Consider the following 21,181-nt stretch of genomic DNA (forward strand, 5'->3'; position numbering starts at 1 on the left):
TTGAGGGCCTTTCTGTGTGGAGTTTGCATGTTCTCCCCATGTCTGCGTGGGTTTCCTCCGGGTTCTCCGGTTTCCCCCACAGTCCAAAGACATGCGGTTAGGTTAATATGGGACGGCCTTGGGCTGAGGTGCCCTTGAGCGAGGCACCTAACTCCCAACTGCTCCCTGGGTGCTGTTAGCATGGCTGCCCACTGCTCTGTGTGTGTGTGTGTGTTCACTGCTTCAGATGGGTTAAATGCAGAGAGGAAATTTCACAAGTGTGTGATGAATAAAGTTGTGCTTTCTTTCTTGTTCAATAGAGATCAGTAAAACAGCTTAATAAGTATAAGAACTCTGTGACAAATATTAATCATGTTGAACTGTGATTTTTCACCACTGTAAATATATAGGGTTTTTTTTAAACGATAGATTTGCGTCATAGACCTTGGGGTTGATCTTTGGACCTCATTTGATATTCCCTAATAAAAATAAACCAAGATGACCCAGTTGATTACTGAGGAAACTAATTTTGTGTTTGTCCTGTCAGTTCTGTCTCATCTCATTATCTCTAGCCGCTTTATCCTGTCCTACAGGGTCGCAGGCAAGCTGGAGCCTATCCCAGCTGACTACAGGCGAAAAGCGGGGTACACCCTGGACAAGTCACCAGGTCATCACAGGGCTGACACAGACAACTATTCACACCTACGGTCAATTTAGAGTCACCAGTTAACCTAACCTGCATGTCTTTGGACTGTGGGGAAAACCAGAGCACCCAGAGGAAACCCACGCGGACACGGGGAGAACATGCATGCAAACTCCACACAGAAAGGCCCTCGCCGGCCACGGGGCTCGAACCCGGACCTTCTTGCTGTGAGGCGACAGCGCTAACCACTACACCACCGTGCCGCCCCTCAGGTCTATGTAAGACAGATATTAAAAATGTATAAAGTGTGTCCCTGCTGAAAGTGTGAATGTATAAATTAGTATAAAAGTAGAGCTTAAACTGTATGAATTTTGTGGGTTGTTTTAATTTTGTCCCGTGTTTGTGTTCATGCCGTATGTGTGGAATAATGTCTAGTTGCAGTATTCCGCTACACCACTAGATGTCAGTGTGAGTTCGAAATAAAAATGGACAAGCGACCAGAAACCTCTTGGGCCAATCTCACAGTCAAACTGCGAATAGTACTTTTATACAAGTCCTTGCTCCATTGAACAGAGAATAAAGTGCATCCATTTTGTCAATAAAAGTTTTGGGAACGTCTTTTTGAACACGTATTGCATTCTTTTAGCATGTTGTTGAGAAATGGTTTGCAAAGAGAACACTACACCAGATCATAATCTTCCCTCTTCCGTGTGGGGTCGATAAGGGTAGGACTCAGGACCTTCCCCAAGGGTCCAACAGTAGTAGCTTGGCGGTGCAGGAGCTCGAACCCCAACCCTCTGATCACTAACCTGCTGAGTTATTACCTGCTGAGGCTGCTGTTTAAAATTTTGCTGCAGTAAGGTGCCAAAGGCCAAATTATGTCAGCTTCTTTACAGGAAATACCTGTTTTACGACTATGGATCTTTGTAATTAACATATGGTCTTCAATGGCATGCAATATTTATTGGGTAATTAAAGTCTGAGGTGACGTTTTTATTTGTACTTCCTTTCATCAAAATTTCTGTCTGTTTTCATTTAGAATAATGGTTTCTTACATGCCTTTTGCCTACCTGCTAATAGCGGTGCCAGTGCGATTTAGTTTTCCCTAAAGAGATCAATGCAGCAGCGCTTTAATCTTTTAGTCTTTCCAGCTCTCTCAGCTCTTCATCTCACTCTGCTCAAACAGATAAACAGTGCCATTACGTGGCTCATCATCTTGTAGATGGCTGACTAGCCAAGTTGAGTCTCTCATGTAATTCAGCACAACTGCTATGTACAACTGAATTACATTCCGTAACTTTCAGTTCAATATTTCCTGTCTCCTCAAATTTAGGTTGCATTTGCTGTTAATATGATATTGAAAGTTGCTGGAAAATGGTAGGTGTGCCCTTTTGCTTTTTTGGGAGCCAACAGCAAAACCTCTGAAAATGTTGACAGTGTTTCTCCTATGAAAGTCCTCTTGTGACAGGGAGTGCAGCACACAACTGCTAGCATCTCATGAGAATAATTAAAAATATAGCACCCACCAACAAGGTAGCACCAGAATCACTAAATACATCACAATTATTTCAATATACAGTGGTGCTTGAAAGTTTGTGAACCCTTTAGAATTTTCTAGATTTCTGTATAAATATGACCTAAAACAACATCAGATTTTCACACAAGTCCTAAAAGTAGATAAAGAGAACCCAGTTAAACAACTGAGACAAAAATATTATACTTGGTCATTTATTTATTGAGGAAAATGATCCAATATTACATATCTGTGAGTGGCAAAAGTATGTGAACCTCTAGGATTAGCAGTTAATTTGAAGGTGAAATTAAAGTCAGGTGTTTTCAATCAGTGGGATGACAATCAGGTGTGAGTGGGCACCCTGTTTTATTTAAAGAACAGGGATCTGTCTGTAATGGCTCTAACATAGGGCGGAGCACAGAGTACGGCAGGACAGAGATCAGGTTTGTGCACAGGGGTTTTTATTGCCACACTTTTCAGTGAACAACGAGAAACTAACACAGACACACACACACACAACCGGCGTCTGGTTCGGGGATGAGCTCCTCTGCTCTCGCTCTCCCTCCTTAAATAGGGCGCGGTCACTGGGAAGACACAGACAAACACAGGTTAATTGCCGTCAGGTGTAGTGATTCTGCCACTTACCTTCCTTGACTCCGCCCTCCTGTCACAGACTGGCGCTTGACCACGCCCCTGCTGCCACATACCCCCACTGCCCGACTCAGGCCGGGCGGCCGTCCGGCCCGCAGCCGACTCTCCCCCCCCCCCCCCCCCCCCCCCCTTGACGGGAGAGGAAGTCTGCCACGACCATCTGCGCCCCCGGCCTGTGGACCACCTTAAAGTTGAAGGGTTGGAGTGCCAGATACCAATGGGTGATCCGCGCGTTGGCATCTTTCATGCGGTGGAGCCACTGGAGGGGCGCGTGGTCCGAACAGAGGGTGAACAGGCGCCCCAGCAGGTAGTAACGGAGGGCGAGGACCGCCCACTTGATCGCCAGACACGCCTTTTCAATGGTGCTGTAGCGCCCCTCACGCACTGACAGCTTCCTACTGATGTAGAGGACGGGGCGGTCCTCCCCCTCCACCTCCTGGGACAAAACAGCCCTCTGTCCGACGCATCGGTCTGCAACACAAAGGGGAGAGAAAAGTCAGGGGAGTGTAGAAGTGGCCCCCCACACAGTGCAGCCTTTACCTCTGAAAAAGCCCGCTGGCATTGCTCCGTCCACTGGACTGGATCTGGGGCCCCCTTTTTAGTGAGATCAGTCAGCGGGCTGGTGACGTCCGAATAATTAGGTATAAACCTACGGTAATAGCCAGCCAGCCCCAGGAACTGTCTCACCCCATTTTTGGTCTTGGGCCTCGGGCAGGCCGCAATCGCTGCCGTCTTATTAATTTGGGGACGCACCTGCCCGTTGCCCAAGTGGAAGCCCAGATACCGTACTTCCACCCGCCCAATCACACACTTCTTTGGGTTGGCTGTGAGCCCCGCTCGCCTCAGCGACCTAAGGACGGCCCTCAGATGTTCAAGGTGCCGCGGCCAGTCATTACTATAGATGATGATATCATCTAGATACATGGCGTGGGGGCGGAGGACTCTATCCATCAGCTGCTGAAACGTAGCGGGTGCCCCAAACAGCCCAAACGGAAGGGTGACGAATTGGTGTAAACCAAACGGTGTGGAAAAGGCCATTTTTTCTCGGGATAGGGGAGTCAAGGGGATCTGCCAATATCCCTTTGTCAAATCCAGTGTCGAATAAAAGCGAGCAGTGCCGAGTCGATCAAGCAACTCATCAATACGAGGCATTGGGTAAGCATCGAATTTAGACACCACGTTGACTTTTCTGTAGTCCACACAGAACTGGACCGACCCGTCGGCCTTGGGTACCAAGACCACCGGGCTGCTCCAGTCACTGTGGGACTCCTCGACGATGCCCATTTCGAGCATGGTCTCAAGTTCTTCCTGAACCACCTTTTTTTTGTGTTTGGGTAGTCTGTAAGGGCGGCTACGCACTACTACCCCCGGGGGCGTCTCTATATGGTGCTCTATGAGGTTAGTGCGACCGGGCAGGGGCGAGAACACATCCGAAAACTCGGTCTGCAACTGGGCGACTTCCGTGAGTTGGGTCAGGGAGAGGTGGTCTCCACAGGGGACCGGAGAGGTACGTGATGTCAATGCCCCTTTTTGAACCTCCGGCCCCAGCTCTGCCTTCTTCGGAACCACCGACACCAACGCCACGGGGACCTCCTCATTCCAGAGTTTAAGCAGATTGAGGTGGTAAATCTGTAGCGCCCCACCCCTGTCCGTTCGCCTTACCTCATAGTCGATGTCCCCGACTCGCCGTGTGACCTCAAAGGGTCCTTGCCACTTGGCGATCAATTTGGAGCTCGACGTGGGCAACAGTATGAGTACCTTATCTCCCGGTGTGAACTCTCTAAGGCGCGTACCCTTGTTGTACAGGTGGGCTTGCCGTTCTTGGGCCTGCTACAAATTCTCCTGGGTTAGGTGGGTGAGCGTGTGGAGTTTTGCGCGCAGGTCCATAACGTATTGAATTTCGTTCTTACTTTGTGAAGGTCCCTCCTCCCAATTTTCCCGCAGCACATCTAGAATGTCACGCGGCTTACGCCCATATAATAATTCGAATGGGGAGAACCCCGTGGAGGCTTGGGGAACCTCTCGCACTGAAAACAACAAGGGCTCGAGCCACTTATCCCAATTACGTGCGTCCTCACTTACGAATTTTTTAATGATATTTTTGAGGGTGCGATTGAACCGTTCCACTAAACCGTCCGTTTGTGGGTGATACACGCTGGTGCGGATCGGCTTAATCCCCAATAACCCATACAGTTCGCGCAGTGTCTGTGACATAAATGTGGTGCCTTGATCAGTTAGAATCTCTTTCGGGATTCCAACTCGGGAGATAATGCGGAAGAGCGCCTCCGCAATACTGCGTGCTGAGATATTGCGCAGAGGCACTGCTTCCGGGTATCGCGTTGCATAGTCCACCAGAACTAATATAAAGTGGTACCCTCGTGCTGACCGATCTAATGGCCCGACGAGATCCATCCCAATCCTTTCGAACAGGGTCTCGATTAATGGTAGAGGGCGCAAAGGCGCTTTTGGAATGGCTGCTGGATTTACTAACTGGCATTCGCGACACGCCGTACACCACCTATGGATATCGCCGCGAATCCCCGGCCAATAGAATCGGGCCATTATTCGGGCTAGTGTCTTATCCTGCCCTAAGTGTCCAGCCATGGGATTAAAGTGAGCCGCCTGGAATACCAATTCCCGGCGGCTCTTTGGAATTAAAAGTTGCGTGACTCGCTCTTTAGTTTGAGTGTCCTGCGTCACTCGGTATAACCTATCCTTCATAATCGCGAAGTAGGGGAAGGACGGGGTGGCGTTGGGCTGGAGCGTTTGACCATCGATTACTCTCACTTGGTCAAACGCATGTCGCAGAGTCTCGTCTCGCGATTGTTTTAATGGGAAATCCGCGAGGGATTCCCCAATAGAGAGAGGAGGAGCCGGCGGCTCCTCACTCTGACGCGGAGATGACGTGGACGGCTCTGTGACAGCTGCTCCCGCCAGAGCGACACCGGGACCTCCCCCTGTCAAATGGCAGGACCCACTCTTTACTAAGCATCTCATTAAATCCCGAAATCCTGTCCAATCAGTCCCCAAAATTACAGAGTGGGTAAGGTGAGGATTAACCGCCGCCTTCACTATAAATTTTTCCCCTCGGGAAAAAATGTGGACCGACACCAAAGGGTAGCTGTGAACGTCCCCATGCACACATAACACCTTCACCCCCTGTGCCGCCCCAATGCCTCGTTTTGAACCAGGCTTTGGTGAATTGAGGTCTGGTTACAACCAGAATCCACCAACGCCTGATATGTATCCCCTTGGATACTCACCGGTATGCGATACGCTCCGGCCCGATCGAGGGTGGCCTCTGGCGTGTCGGGGATCCGAACCACAGTGCCCACTTCCATCACCGTGCACTGCTGTTGAAGGTGGCCCGGCTCCCCACAGCGCCAGCAGACTGGCCCGGGCTTTCCCTCTGCACCGGTGTTCTGGGGCTCACTTACCTGAGGTAGGGGAGAGACAGACACAGAAGGGAGAAACAGGAGGGCACCGTGGGTGCGGCGGGCCGGCTGGGGAGGTGCCGGCCCCCACCTCCGTGGTGGGGGAATGGGGCAAGGACGGGACACAGGAGGAGGGGGAGAGAGAGAGAGAGAGAGAAGAGGAGAGAAGAGAAGATGCCGTCTGCTGTCCTGCCGCCGGGACAGCCACCAAATGGTCCTCCGCCAGCTCGACTGCCTGATCCAGTGACGCCGGGCGGTGGCACTGGACCCACTCCGTGGTTCCTGCTGGCAAGCGAGCGATGAACTGTTCCAGCACCACCTGGTCGATGATTTCCTCGGCATCGCGGTTGTCGGCCCTCAACCACCGCCAGCAGGCGTCCCTGAGCTGCTGGCCAAACGCGAACGGCCGGCCGACTTCCTCCAAGTGCAATGTGCAGAAGCGCTGGCGCTGCTGTTCTGGGGTGCGCCCCACTTGCTGGAGGACGGTCCAGCGGAGTTCCACGTAGGCCAGCCGGTGGTCGGCGGGGAGCTGTAGCGCAGCCAGCTGTGCCTCTCCCGTTAGCAGGGGGAGGAGGCGCCCCGCGCGCTGCTCCATCGGCCACCCCGAGGCTTCGGCGACTTGCTCGAAGAGCGTGATGAACGCCTTGGGGTCGTCCTGCGGGCCCATCTTGGTGATGGTGAGGGGAGACAGGCCCGCGGTAGGAGCGCTGGTGGACCCCGCCAACGCGAGGAGGTGCCGGAACGCCTCTCGATCTTCTTGTTGGGCCAGCACCAGGGCCTTGAAGCATCGCTCTTGCTTCTTCCGGAGGGTGACGACCGCCTGGTGCTGGCTTTGCTGAGCCATGGCGAGGGCGTGGACCAGGTCGGCGAACGGGGAGGACTCCATGGGGCTGCTCGGCTGGTGCTCCACGTCTCCCGGGTTTCAGCACCACTGTAACGGTTCTAACGTAGGGCGGAGCACAGAGGACGGCAGGACAGAGATCAGGTTTGTGCACAGGGGTTTTTATTGCTACACTTTTCAGTGAACAACGAGAAACTAACACAGACACACACACACACAACCGGTGTCTGGTTCAGGGATGAGCTCCTCTGCTCTCGCTCTCCCTCCTTAAATAGGGTGCGGTCACTGGGAAGACACAGACAAACGCAGGTTAATTGCCATCAGGTGTAGTGATTCTGCCACTTACCTTCTCTGACTCCGCCCTCCTGTCACAGACCGGCACTTGACCACGCCCCCGCTCCCACACTGTCAAAGTCTGATCTTCACAACACATGTTTGTTGAAGTGTATCATGGCATGAACAAAGGAGATTTCTGAGGACCTCAGAAAAAGCGTTGTTGATGCTCATCAGGCTGGAAAAGGTTACAAAACCATCTTTAAAGAGTTTGGACTCCATCAATTCACAGTCAGACAGATTGTGTACAAATGGAGGAAATTCAAGACCATTGTTACCCTCCCCAGGAGTGGTCAACCAACAAAGATCACTCCAAGAGCAAGGCATGTAATAGTCGGCGAGGTCACAAAAGACCCCAGGGTAACTTCTACGGTAAGCAACTGAAGGCCTCTCTCACATTGGCTAATGTTAATGTTCATGAGTCTACCATCAGGAGAACACTGAACAACAATGGTGTGCATGGCAGGGTTGCAAGGAGAAAGCCACTGCTCTCCAAAAAGAACACTGCTGCTCGTCTGCAGTTTGCTAAAGATCACGCGAACAAGCCAGAAGGCTATTGGAAAAATGTTTTGTGGACGGATGAGACCAAAATAGAACTTTGTGGTTTAAATGAGAAGCGTTATGTTTGGAGAAAGGAAAACACTGCATTCCAGCATAAGAACCTTATCCTATCTGTGAAACATGGTGGTGGTAGTATCATGGTTTGGGCCTGTTTTGCTGCATCTGGGCCAGGATGGCTTGCCATCATTGATGGAGCAATCAGAGATGCCAACCACTATGAAATTTTCGTATTTTATACGATTTTCTGCCACTTTTGCACCACTACGACCAGTTAATTCGAAACTACGAATTTCGCAGTGATCGGAAAAAAAATCAGTTCGTTCCGCATTTTTGTTTGGTACGTTGAACTCCGCCATGATCGAAGAAAATTCAGTCCGTTCCGCATTTTCGGAAGGATGAAATCCGCGGGAATCATTCAAAGCTTTCATGATACTTTGTCGCTGATTGGTTGATATTCGTTTCCGGGTTTGAACTCGACCAATCAAAATTCGTGATAGTGCCGTCCGACAATGGAGAAGCCAAGCAAGAATAACCAGAAATTTAATGATAAATATACAGCAACATGGCCGTGTATTGTTCCTTTGCGAAAGGGGATGTATTTCGCACAATGCACGGTTGTATATGGTTAGTTATAAAGTAAAAAAGGACAGATCTGAATTTTATTTTATTGAAATTGTTATAACCATTGCTACAAACCATACAAGCAGGTTTAATGATAATATGTAATATGCTTTAGATTAACAAAATCATGACATATGATAATATTAACAGTAGTTGTAAGTCCTCAGAAATGGTTCCGGTGCCAAAGCTAGATAAGGTTTGGGTTCAAACTTTCAGTTGACATATTCTTAAAACTACTTTGAATGAAATAAGTTTTCATGACTGTGATTCTAGAATCAACTTAATAAAAAAATTCAAAGTCTGCAGTTGGAACCAAGAAAAAAATGTGATTTGGCATGAAATGACCTATTAAGAAATATATCTGTGAATAAAACACATTTCATAAGGATTGACTTGTCTAAGCTTCATTTTTTTATTTTGCAAAGTAACAAATGTACTCTTTCACTGTGCATTCTACACTCATGAAAACATTACAATATATCATATTGTGTGCATATATATGCATACAGTTTGCAACTGAAAACTACAGATTCTTCGGCCCCGGACTACAGATCTGTTTATTGAAAGGTTGGCATCTCTGAGCAATGAATTCTGAATGATACCAGCGAATTCTAAAGGAAAATGTCAGGACATCTGTCCATGAACTGAATCTCAAGAGAAGGTGGGTCATGCAGCAAGACAACGACCTTCAGCACACAAGTCGTTCTACCAAAGAATGGTTAAAGAAGAATAAAGTTAATGTTTTGGAATGGCCAAATCAAAGTCCTGACCTTAATCTAATCGAAATGTTGTGGAAGGACCTGAAGCGAGCAGTTCATGTGAGGAAACCCACCAACATCCCAGAGTTGAAGCTGTTCTGTATGGAGGAATGGGCTAAAATTCCTCCAAGCCGGTGTGCAGGACTGATCAACAGTTACCGGAAATGTTTAGTTGCAGTTATTGCTGCACAAGGGGGTCACACCAGATACTGAAAGCAAAGGTTCACATACTTTTGCCACTCACAGATATGTAATATTGGATCATTTTCCTCAATAAATAAATGGCAGAGTATAATATTTTTGTCTCATTTGTTTAACTGGGTTCTCTTTATCTACTTTTAGGACTTGTGTGAAAATCTGATGATGTTTTAGGTCATATTTATGCAGAAATATAGAAAATTCTAAAGGGTTCACAAACTTTCAAGCACCATTGTAAACCCAGTGTGCCCTGGTATGAGTCTGAGTAAGTAATCTTTACGGCATTGTTTTGGCCTTTGGATGAAGGTCTAGAGTTGGATGCAAAAAAAAAAAAAAAAAACCACACAATGCAGATGAGCAGAGGCCTGTGAGGATTTGCAACTAATGCAGGAAATGCTGCCAGACAGAGAAGCTCAGGTCCCAAAATACCATGCAAGTCTGTCTAAATGAAGAAGTCTGAGAAACTTACAGTGAAATAACAGAACATTTGACCACAATGAGCTGAATAATGAAGTCTCTGGTTGATCTGAAACACTCTACAGCTACGCTATTGTAAAACACAATGAAGTTACTATGTGTATACTGTGGTTTGGGCAACCGGAATTTTAACTATTTTTAAATTATATGCTGTATGTATATTCTCACAGGAAACGGAGCTCTGTAGAGATTGTTAATGTGGCATGTACGATCAAAATATAGTTTCCATTTATGTGAGGTATCACAAGTTTAAAAATGTACTTAGATTTTCAGTATGTCATTTGCAATGACTTTGAAACAGCTTGATGCATGAGTGGTGAAAGGCAGTGAGGAGGACTGAGTGGCTTTGATTAATCTGACAGACAGAAAGGAAGACGGAGAAGTAGACCAGTCAATCCAGACCTACCTGTCAGATCTAAAGCCAAACAAGCACAATGGATTCCATCACACGCTCTCATACATCTCAAGGACATGCAAATGCCCACAGAATGGAGGTAAACGTGACTGCAGACTGGTAAAGCACGACAACACACACATAAACATCCACCAAATTACAGAACTTTCATCTCATTTAGATAGTAAGGCTGCGATTCTCTAAACAGGAAATCATAAAACGTGCAAGAGAGAAGAGGGAAGCGTAATTAGTGAGTAGTTATATCTATTACTAAGATGTCATACACATCCCCCAGTCCCTGTTGGGGTATGTTTTTATGGTGGATGGCCCAGAGGATAAGGCTGTATCTCATCTGTATCTCAACCATTCTCATCTGAATATAATTAATGTCTTATAGACAACATTGCACACCCAAACTCTTGGCTATATTCTGCAGAGATACCAGGGAAAAAAATGAGGTTTGATATGTTATCATTACTAACAGACACTCCTTGGGGGTCAAGGTGAGAAACAAGTCGGGAAACCAGATCTCCATAATAATGGTACATCCGTTCAAAAGGCAGTAAATTTCAAATATGAACCGTTAAGCTTCAACCATCAGGTCTTATCTCTGTAACTATGATCATTATTGTTTATTTAGAAGAACCATGCTCTCGTGGGCTTTACTGTTTCAGAAGCTTGATGTCTGTGGGGGGCTCAGTGAATAGGTTGGGCCTGGATCAACAGGAAGAAGCCTGTGTATGTCCTGAAACAGCCCTGGTTTTATCTCTCCTCTTCTGCCTTTCATCTTATCTTTGCCACTACTGTCCTCCTTTTCTGCCACTATCTCCGTGTTGAAGAACCAGCACTCTAGTTAATACTATTCTCTCTCTCTCTCTCTCCCTTAATTTATGACTCCAAATCCTTTTCTTTATATTTATCTTTACTGATATTCAAAATTCAAGTGACCATGAAACAAAACGGCTAAAACACAGCATAATTCAAGATCACATCTCATCTCCTCTAGCTGCTTTATCCTGTTCTACAGGGTTGCAGGCAAGCTGGAGCCTATCCCAGCTGACTACGGGCGAAAGGTGGGGTACACCCTGGACAAGTTGCCAGGTCATCACAGGGCTGACACATAGACAACCATTCACACTCACACCTACAGTCAATTTAGAGTCACCAGTTAACCTAACCTGCATGTCTTTGGACTGTGGGGGAAACTGGAGCACCCGGAGGAAACCCACGCGGGCACGGGGAGAACATGCAAACTCCGCACAGAAAGGCCCTCGCCGGCCACGGGGCTCGAACCCGGACCTTCTTGCTGTGAGGCGACAGCGCTAACCACTACACCACCATGCCGCCCCAAGATCACATTATACAAGTAATTTATCTACAAGTAAAAGTAAGCCCACTGGTTTTTATCTTCGTATAATATCATTATTGTCCTCTGTCTAGTGAAAGTGCTTTTAAAAACTATTTCGCATTAGATAAATGGCTCGCTAATGGTCATTTTAATTGTTGTTTTTTCACAATTTCGATTTAACAACATTGTTAAAATATAGCTGGTTTTCCTTTTGTGTGGTCTGTTCTTCAAAAATACCATAAAATTGTGACTTCAAATTCATTTTCATTTTAAAATCAAGCCTATATTGCTTTCAACATATAAAAACCTAAAGTTTGAGTGTTTCTTCATTATTGAAGCTTGGCATTAGAGACTATTTTTTTCAATGAGACCACTTTATCAGACCACAGCCTTATAAATATCTGTATATTGAGGGTCTTACACATTATGTTTGTAATACATTCTTTACTCTCTTCCAGTTTCCAGTTATATTCAGTACAATTGCATCAATTATTGAAAGATCCATTTAATATCTAACACTCTCAACACAAGAAGTTATAATATTCCTGCTCTAGTTTTACCCCCATTTAGTTTTCCATTTATGACATTTCCAGTCATCAATCCTCAGTTTTATTTGTGTGCTAGGTTTGTGTGTATCTCTCCTGACCCCCTCACTCTGACCTGGGAGTCCATGGTGTTTTTCACTCTGACACTTTAATCAGAAGGTTTAACCGAAGACCGTCTGAAGCTCCGCTCTGTCTCACTCCTGACTACATAAATTAGCTTTCATCTCTGTCTCTGGATAATTTTCCTCCTGTATTTGTGCTAAAAGAAACACACTGCCTTTTCTCTAATACTTAATCACATCTAAATGTGTAGTGTACAACCTTCAACTGAGTTTCACAGTACAGTTATTAGGATTAGTTGGTGTGCTTACATTTACATCCTTCAGTACTCTTGAAGAAAGGATAACAACAGCTTGGATAACAATTTTCTCAGCACAGGAAAAGTTCTTTGACCCTTGGTGTATTTTTTTTTCAAATGTTTTCTGAGATAGGAGAGAGAGTTGGTTTCTTGTTTGGTTCTTGTGGACCCATAAACCATGAGCTAGAACCAATGGGACAACAAGGGCAGATTAATCTCTCCCTTGACAGAGTGAGAGCTGTAAATCTGCAACTGGGAGAGCAAAGATAACAGCCACTCGGCGTGTTTTACAGTGAGCTTCACCCAGCAGCAGGCCACCTGCCGCCACCCCCTCCTCATTCTAAAGAACAAGCTGGCTTTCATTTAAACAGACTGACTGAGAGAGTGAGAGTGCTTACAGGTCTTACTCTGATACCAATGTTGATTATGGGGGATATACTAAGAGGAAAGGCTTGTTTGAATGAATACATTGACAATAGAACTGTAGTGCCTAATGAAACGCAAAAGACGTTTGCTCTGGCTAACCCTGGATACAATGGATATGCGAACAGATAAGGCTCAGCCCTTCAGAGACAGCGTGTCACATCAAGGGCAACCATGCATGTGTGTAAACAATACAACAGTGGCTTGCTGATCCCTTGTTAACAACAACTTTCTTTGTGATTAGATAAAACCCAGCAGCCTTAATGCAATTACCAGCACAAAAGACCTAATAAAAGTAAGTGAGTTCTGTCCAAAACAAATGGCTATAAAACCACGAGGAGCAAAACACAGAGCCTTATGTCTCAATTTAAGGCCTGGTGCCACTTGCCCTGTTACCTTTTATATTTAACCTTGCTCCTATATATTTGGATATTAAGGGTGATTCAGTGTGACATTCCACTTGCAGTCTCCAGGGCAATTGCTCTTCTGCCCCTTAAATGTGCTATAATGACTGAAGGGGCAGCAGGGTCTCTGTGGCAACCACAGAGAACCTCATCTGCTCTGCCAGGCACATGGACTATTTGAACGTAAATGAGGTAGACCTCAGCTGACATTTGCAACCTTAATGCAGCAGCTTTGATAGTGACCTAGAAGCAGCTTTGGAACCAAAAGGGTGCCGGTTTGATTCCCTGGACTAGCAGGAATGGCTGAAGTGCCCTTGAACAAGGCACCTAATCCCTCAACTGCTCCCCAGGCTGATCTATGTTGTACTTTGCTCTGGATAAGAGCATCTGCTAAATGCCTGTAATATGTGTATAATGCTTTTATGTTACTGTGTGTGTGTGTGTGTGTGTGTGTGTGTGTGTGTGTGTGTGGAGGGGGTCGGGGGGTGCTTCATGGCCCTGGTGAGGTTAACCCTTTGGTGACTGACCTCTTGAAAATAGTTCCTCCAGGAACGATGACGTTTCAGTTGTCAAGACAACGGAAAAACTAAAATACAAGAGCATTTTGTTTTGTGCACAAGAGCATTGTGACATATCTTTCTGTTTTTGTATTTTAGTTTTTCCGTTATCTTGACAACTGAAAAGTCATCGTTCCTGGAGGAACCATTTTCAAGGGGTCAGTCACCAAAGGGTTGTTTTGTATGCACAATGTTCAACTTAAATTAAGTTTTAATTGAACTCACATCCACACTGAGCTGACTGGGTTTGGCTGACTGGGTCAAATATTGTCAGCTCCATTATTATGGGCACCCTTTAATAGTATGGACAAAAAAAATCATTCATTTGTTTTAAGTAACCACCTTATCCAGGATTGCAGTGGATCCAAAGCCTTTCCCAGCCTCTCTGGGACACCAGCCAATCGCAGGGCACAATGTGTGCACACACACACTTGTACCTAGGAATAATTTAGATTAGCCAAAAGACCTATGTGCATGTTTTTGAGCAGTGAGTGGAAACTGGAAAACCCACCTGGAGCCTCAGGATTGAACCAGGGACTCTGGAGCTGTAAGGTAGCAATGCTGCTTGCTGCTCCACTGTGCCATCCACAGACAAAAATGATTGTATATAACAAAAATTACACTCCCTGATTCAATTCCATGACCGACATTAGATGACACCAAAGGGAAAACATTTTGGTGAGTAAAAATACCCAAACTGGGTGGCACAGTGGTGTAGTGGTTAGCACTGTCGCCTCACAGCAAGAAGGTGCTGGGTTCGAGCCCAATGGCCGGCGAGGGCCTTTCTGTGTGGAGTTTGCATGTTCTCCCCGTGTCTGCGTGGGTTTCCTCCGGGTGCTCTGGTTTCCCCCACAGTCTAAAGACATGCAAGTTAGATTAATTAGTGGCTCTAAATTGACCGTAGGTGTGAATGTGAGTGTGAATGGTTGTTTGTCTCTATGTGTCAGCCCTGTGATGATCTGGTGACTTGTCCAGGGTGTACCCCGCCTCTCGCCCATAGTCAGCTGGGATAGGCTTCAGCTTGCCCGCAACCATGCACAGGATAAGCGGTTACGGATAATGGATGGATGGATGGATGGAAAAATACCCAAACCTACTATAAAATATAACGGTGGATCAATGCTTTGGGGCTGGTGTGCAGTTGGTGGCTGAAGGCTGAAGGAAAACAAAATCAATATTTGGCAGCTGCTATCTTAGGCTCCAGATATAAACCCTGTTGAAATCCTGTGGTCAGAATTGCAGAGGGCTGTCTGAATGCACAAATCTAAGAATAAGAATAGGAAATTGCTTGAAATGTTGTGCATAGTGTAGTGGTCCAACATCCCTCTAAAGTGTCTCCAGTGTTATTAGACATTGCATGAAAAGGCTCATATTCTCTAACTCTCTGAAAGGGAGTGCTCACCAAATAAGGTGTTTTTTTTTTTTTTTTAGAAATTGTACTACTTAATAGAACAGTTTTATGTTTAAAAACTATTGTGTTAACAGGCAAGTTTAAAATATCACTAATTGTATGTGCAATTATTTTCCCCCTCATTTCTTTCTCAAAAGGTGCCAATAATTTGACAGTATATCATTTCCTTTTGTTTATGAACTAGTGAAATAAGTTGTTCGTTGGTTGTTTCCACTATCAGAAGCCCTAGATCGACTGGAGTTGAGTGATACTCACCTTTCATGTAAATGAAAACGGCACGAACCCAGACTCATCAGATAATATTTGACCCAGTCACTGATCAGCTGTCTGAAAGAAAAGGCTTGTTGAAATGTTATGTGTTTGCCAATGATAGTGTGCCTGTGAATGATTTTATATATCATATATGGGACGCACAGCTGCCTGTTGGCTCTGAGGCTGGGGGCAGGGAATGCATGACTGTTTTTGTGTTCACGCAGCAGTGAGAGAAAAGGTTCGAGTCAGAAAAAGCAGCTGTTCTTTGGGAATGATCACTGTTACAATCGGCAGTTATATTATAACAGTCGTACAACTGCTCATCACATACAGTGTATTAACAGTGGTCAGAAACAGCCAGAACAGTGTTTAACACACACATACACATTCAGAAACAAGCACAGTTAACTGACAGTATCTCTCTCCTCTGCATACACCTGTTGATTTTGCATTGCTGCAGTCCAGCTGTTGCAACAGAAGACTCACTTCAGGACCATGTAGACTTTGGAGACAATGATCCTCATAATCATCAGCCTTTCTTCATGTACGTTGGTCTAGGAAGATCCTTCACATGGTCACATTTTGACATTTTCTACTACTGAATATACTGTGTTTTTCTTTTGCATCTATTTCAACCAGAAGTTAAAGCATTTTAAAGTCTGGTTACTGAAAAGTGAAACAGAAAATGGCATTTCATGATTTAATTCTAAATCTACTAAAAGATTTCCTATCTGTCTTTATATGAACAAAAACAACTTTATTTATCACACGTACACTTAAGTACAGTGAAATTCCTCTCTGCATTTAACCCATCTGAAGCAGTGAACACACACATGAGCAATGAGCACACACACATACCCAGAGCAGTGGGCAGCTATGCTACAGTGCCCAGGGAGCAGTTGGGGGTTAGGTGCCCTTGCTCAAGGGCACTTCAGCCCAAGATTGCCCCATGTTAACCTAACTGCATATCTTTGGACTGTGGGGGAAACCGGAGCACCCAGAGGAAACCCACACAGACACGGGGAGAACATGCAAACTCCACACAGAAAGGCCCCTGTTGGCTGTTGGGCTTGAACCCAGAACCTTCTTGCTGTGAGGCAACAGTGCTAACCACTACATCACCATAGATTATACCCTAATCTACTTTTGGAAAAAGAATACTTCCTAATTAAAGAACTATCAGTTTATAATGGGAAATGTCAAAAGTCAAGGTCCTTCCCACACCATGTGGTGCATCAATCTCCATTCCCATAGCCCTTGGCTTCTTGCCTATTACCGTATTGGCCCGAATATAAGACGACCCCGAATATAAGACGACCCCCCCTTTCCAGGCTCATGTTTTGGGGAAAAAAAATGACACCAAATTTCATATAGAAAACTTATTTATTTGAAAATCAATCAGTTTTGTCTGTTTATAATTCATTGAGGTAGAGGATTTATTTTTCACATTTACCACAAGATATTGCACAGTAGCCATAGTATGAACACTTTGCTTAAATGCCAAAAAACACTTTGAGGCTGAACTACAGCAAGCTTTAATTAAAACAGAATATTGCTACCATCTCCTATTCAATTCATCAGATTTAGGCCTAAATGGATCCCATGCCAATGGAGCAAACCATTGCCCAAGAAAGCAGCAAAAAATACAAAGAAGAATGAACTATTGCTTAAAACAGCAAAACATGAAAACAAACAACCACTAAGCACAAAGATCTTCTGCATCGCTATCACTCTCACTATCGTCGTCACTTTGATGTTGCTGCACCAGTCCCTCCCACAGGATGTCGTCATCGGATCCATCTAATGCATTCGATATGCAGCACTTCTTGAACCCATGAGCGATGCTCTCTGGCGAAATGGCATGCCATGCCTGCAGGATCCACTCACAAAGCAGGCGCACCGCAGGCTTCTGAATTTTCCCCGTTGGTGTGAGTGTGTGGTTACCTGACAGGAGCCACTCCGTGTACTTCTTGCGTAGATTATCTTTAAAGGGCTTGTTGACGACAACATCCAGCACCTGCAGTTGGCTCGTCATTCCGCCTGGGATGATCACAAGATCCCCGTTCATTTTCTACACTTGCGCTTTCACTTGCTCCGTTAGGTGGCCACGGAAAGCATCCAGAACGAGCATGTTCCGCTTTTTTGAAAGCGCACCAGGTCGCCTACCCCACACAACTTTCAGCCAGTCTACCACCAGCTCAGTGTCCATCCAGCCCCTCTCCTGTGCACGCACAATAATGCCAGCTGGCATGGCCTCCTTAGGGATAGTCTTTCGCTTCAAAATCATGTAGGGAGGAAGTTTAGTGCCGTCCGCAAGACATGTCAACATGACAGTGACCCTGCTTTTTTCATTTCCCGTCGAGCGCACAAGGACTGATTTGTCACCTCGCTTTGCCACGGTCACCGAAGATGGCATATCAAAAAAAAAGGGGTCTGATCGGCATTGCCGATTTGGTCGAGGGGATAGGAGTGCGTTTTCCTTAATTTAATGATATGCCACTGAAAACTCAGCAGCTTGTCCTCGAAGTCTGAGGGCAGGCGCTGGGCCAGGCTTGTTCGGCGCCTCAGTGATAGTCCGTTGCGCCTCATCATTCTTTTGACCTACTCCAGGCTCGCCTTGAACTCAGCTGGGGGGATATTCAGCTCCTTGGCTATCTCCAAAGCCTTAAGCTGTATTATTGCTCGGGTTACGGGCATTCCGTCTTGACGTTTTTCCGTCACATATTGACAGACTCGTCTGTCAATTTCCTCGAAACGACCGCTTTGAGGTCCACGGAAAGCTTTTCTTTGACTGTTAGCATTCCGAAGACGGTCTTTTTGTGCTCGCCACCGACGAACATTGCACTCCGTGACCCCAAATTTTCTGGCAGCCTGACAATTATTGGACGATTCCGCCGCATTCACTACCATCATTTTAAAATTGGCGTCATAATTCCGTCTAAGCATTTGATTAATTTGTCCTGACTTTGAACCACTTCGTTCAAGACAGTCTCGTGTCTTCTCCATTTTTATTTTTTGTTGTGATAATGCGTGAGGGACGGTGGCCGATTCATTGTGTGTTGTTATTACAAGTCAAAACACTCGTTGTAAAATGTTGTTTTCGATGGCATTTTGTCTAGTCCGCGAATGTAAGACGACCCCCCCCCCTTTTTAGATCTATTTTTAGAGCAAAAAACCTCGTCTTATATTCAGGCCAATACGGTACATAGCTAGGGTTACAGTGGGGGGCTAGTCCTCTGGTAACCGCAAGAGTTTGACTCCCCACTCACATCTGTATTGCAGCATGCCTTGCCAGACAGCAGGTGGTACCATTTTTATGATGTTCTTTGGTATGACCCTACCATGAGTAGAACTCGCGATCAAGAGGCGGGCACGCTAACCACTAGGCCAACTCGCAGTATAATGGGAAATGAGTTATCACTTATTACATTGTAAGATGAGATGAGCATTATCCACATCTGTCTCTGTATATGTGTATATGTACATGTTGAGATGGCAAAACATATAATTGACCTTATTGCTCAAAACCAGATTTTGGATCATTTTTGGCCGTTTTCAGCCACAATGACAAACAGGTTTTTCCAGGCTACCTCATAAAATCTTGTATCTATTTTTCAGTCACAGATGATGTGCTGATTTATGATGTATGGCTGATCCTGTCCTAGATCCATACTGAGTGATGAGAGCAAAAGAGAAAAAAAACCAAAATGTTTTTCTAATGAAATATTCAAAGATACTAGGAAGGGCTCATTCCCACACACATTCAATATTTTATAAAGCTTTTTACAGTACTAGCAAATTGTGCCACGCCTTTTCTTCTGCACAAAACATCCTCTCAACTGTTTAAGGCACTATTATTTGTAGTTAAAGCTGACTTTTAGTCCATTTTCTGTACCTCTGCAATGAACAAAGCTTTGATTTTCATTAATATGGGATCACGAGGACATTTTTATTTCTGCTATGAATGCAATCTTTGCTCTAGAATATCACTGTCTGGACAGTACAGCCACACAGGCATGCGGGATATTCATAGCTGTAGCCACACACACAGGCCCATGCAACACAGGAATCTGAGAGGAATTTTATTCTTACCCATTACACAGTCTCATCTCATTATCTCTAGCCGCTTTATCCTGTTCTACAGGGTCGCAGGCAAGCTGGAGCCTATCCCAGCTGACTCTGGGCAAAAGGCGGGGTACACCCTGGACAAGTCGCCAGGTCATCACAGGGCTGACACATAGACACAGTCAACCATTCACACCTATGGTCAATTTAGAGTCACCAGTTAACCTAACCTGCATGTCTTTGGAGGAAACCGGAGCACCCGGAGGAAACCCACGCGGACAACATGCAAACTCCGTACAGAAAGGCCCTCGTCGGTCACAGGGCTCGAACCCGGACCGTCTTGCTTTGAGGCGACAGCACTAACCACTACACCACCATGTCGCCCACATGATATAGTGATAAAAAAAAGTTTTTAAAGCTTAAAACATATGAGCCCAAGAGAAGAGCCAGAACATTATAAATGCTCTGTAACACATCATCTTTTCACTTTTCTTCCACTAAGCTGATTTTAAACCTTCAACATACAGTACCTCATTAACATAATTGCACCTGCATTGTGAGAACCTTGTTTTCTCTCTCTCTCTCTCCAATTTTGTCACCTGCCAATTCCCACCCACCAGCCAGCCAGTTCTTCCCTGTCATACTACACATACAACAGCTACCAACTAGGGAAGGTGAAGGCTGACAAAGCAACATCATGTTTTCAAACTGCTGCTTGTGCTACATCACAGGACAGCGCTATCTAACCTCTTCTGAATACATGAGCTCATAGAGGACCTCCCATCCAGAGAGTATGACCCATTTTGTTCTCTTGGACTTTGTGGATGGCTGTGGCATGCTCCTGGATCAAACTTACAAACTCTTGTTGACAGGGAGGAGAACCTTGTTTGTTTAGTGAATGGGATGAGTCAGTGAGAGGACGTGGCTGGAGAGGTGTGGAGACAAACTGGAATAGTCATTATCAGCACCCCAGAAATGTATCACCTTCAGCATGAAAGAATCACCTGGAGCAGGATGTGGTCTGGCTTCACTTTACACAGGTTCAAAGTAACTTGATCCAAAGATGAGATCACCTCTACGTCACACTGACGAATGTTTTTGGTAAAGCAGCAGGCAGATCAACTGTGTCATGTAACAGGAATATGTGCGTGGATTGAACTAGTAAGAGCTAGTACTGTTTACTGAGGTATATTGTTAAATATTACGAAACAAAATGCTCATGGTGAAAAAATCCTTTGTCATTAGTTTATTACAGTAAATGAGCAATGCTAGACTCATCCTCATCCTCTCTCACACACACACACACACACACACACACACACACACACACACACACACACACACACACACACACACACATCTCCCTGGTGAAATTCCACACCGCTACTGTTCTGCCTCAGTTTACATGGTTGCTG

The sequence above is a fragment of the Neoarius graeffei genome, chromosome 13 (genome assembly GCF_027579695.1).
Source record: "Neoarius graeffei isolate fNeoGra1 chromosome 13, fNeoGra1.pri, whole genome shotgun sequence".
Classification (NCBI taxonomy): Eukaryota; Metazoa; Chordata; class Actinopteri; order Siluriformes; family Ariidae; genus Neoarius; species Neoarius graeffei.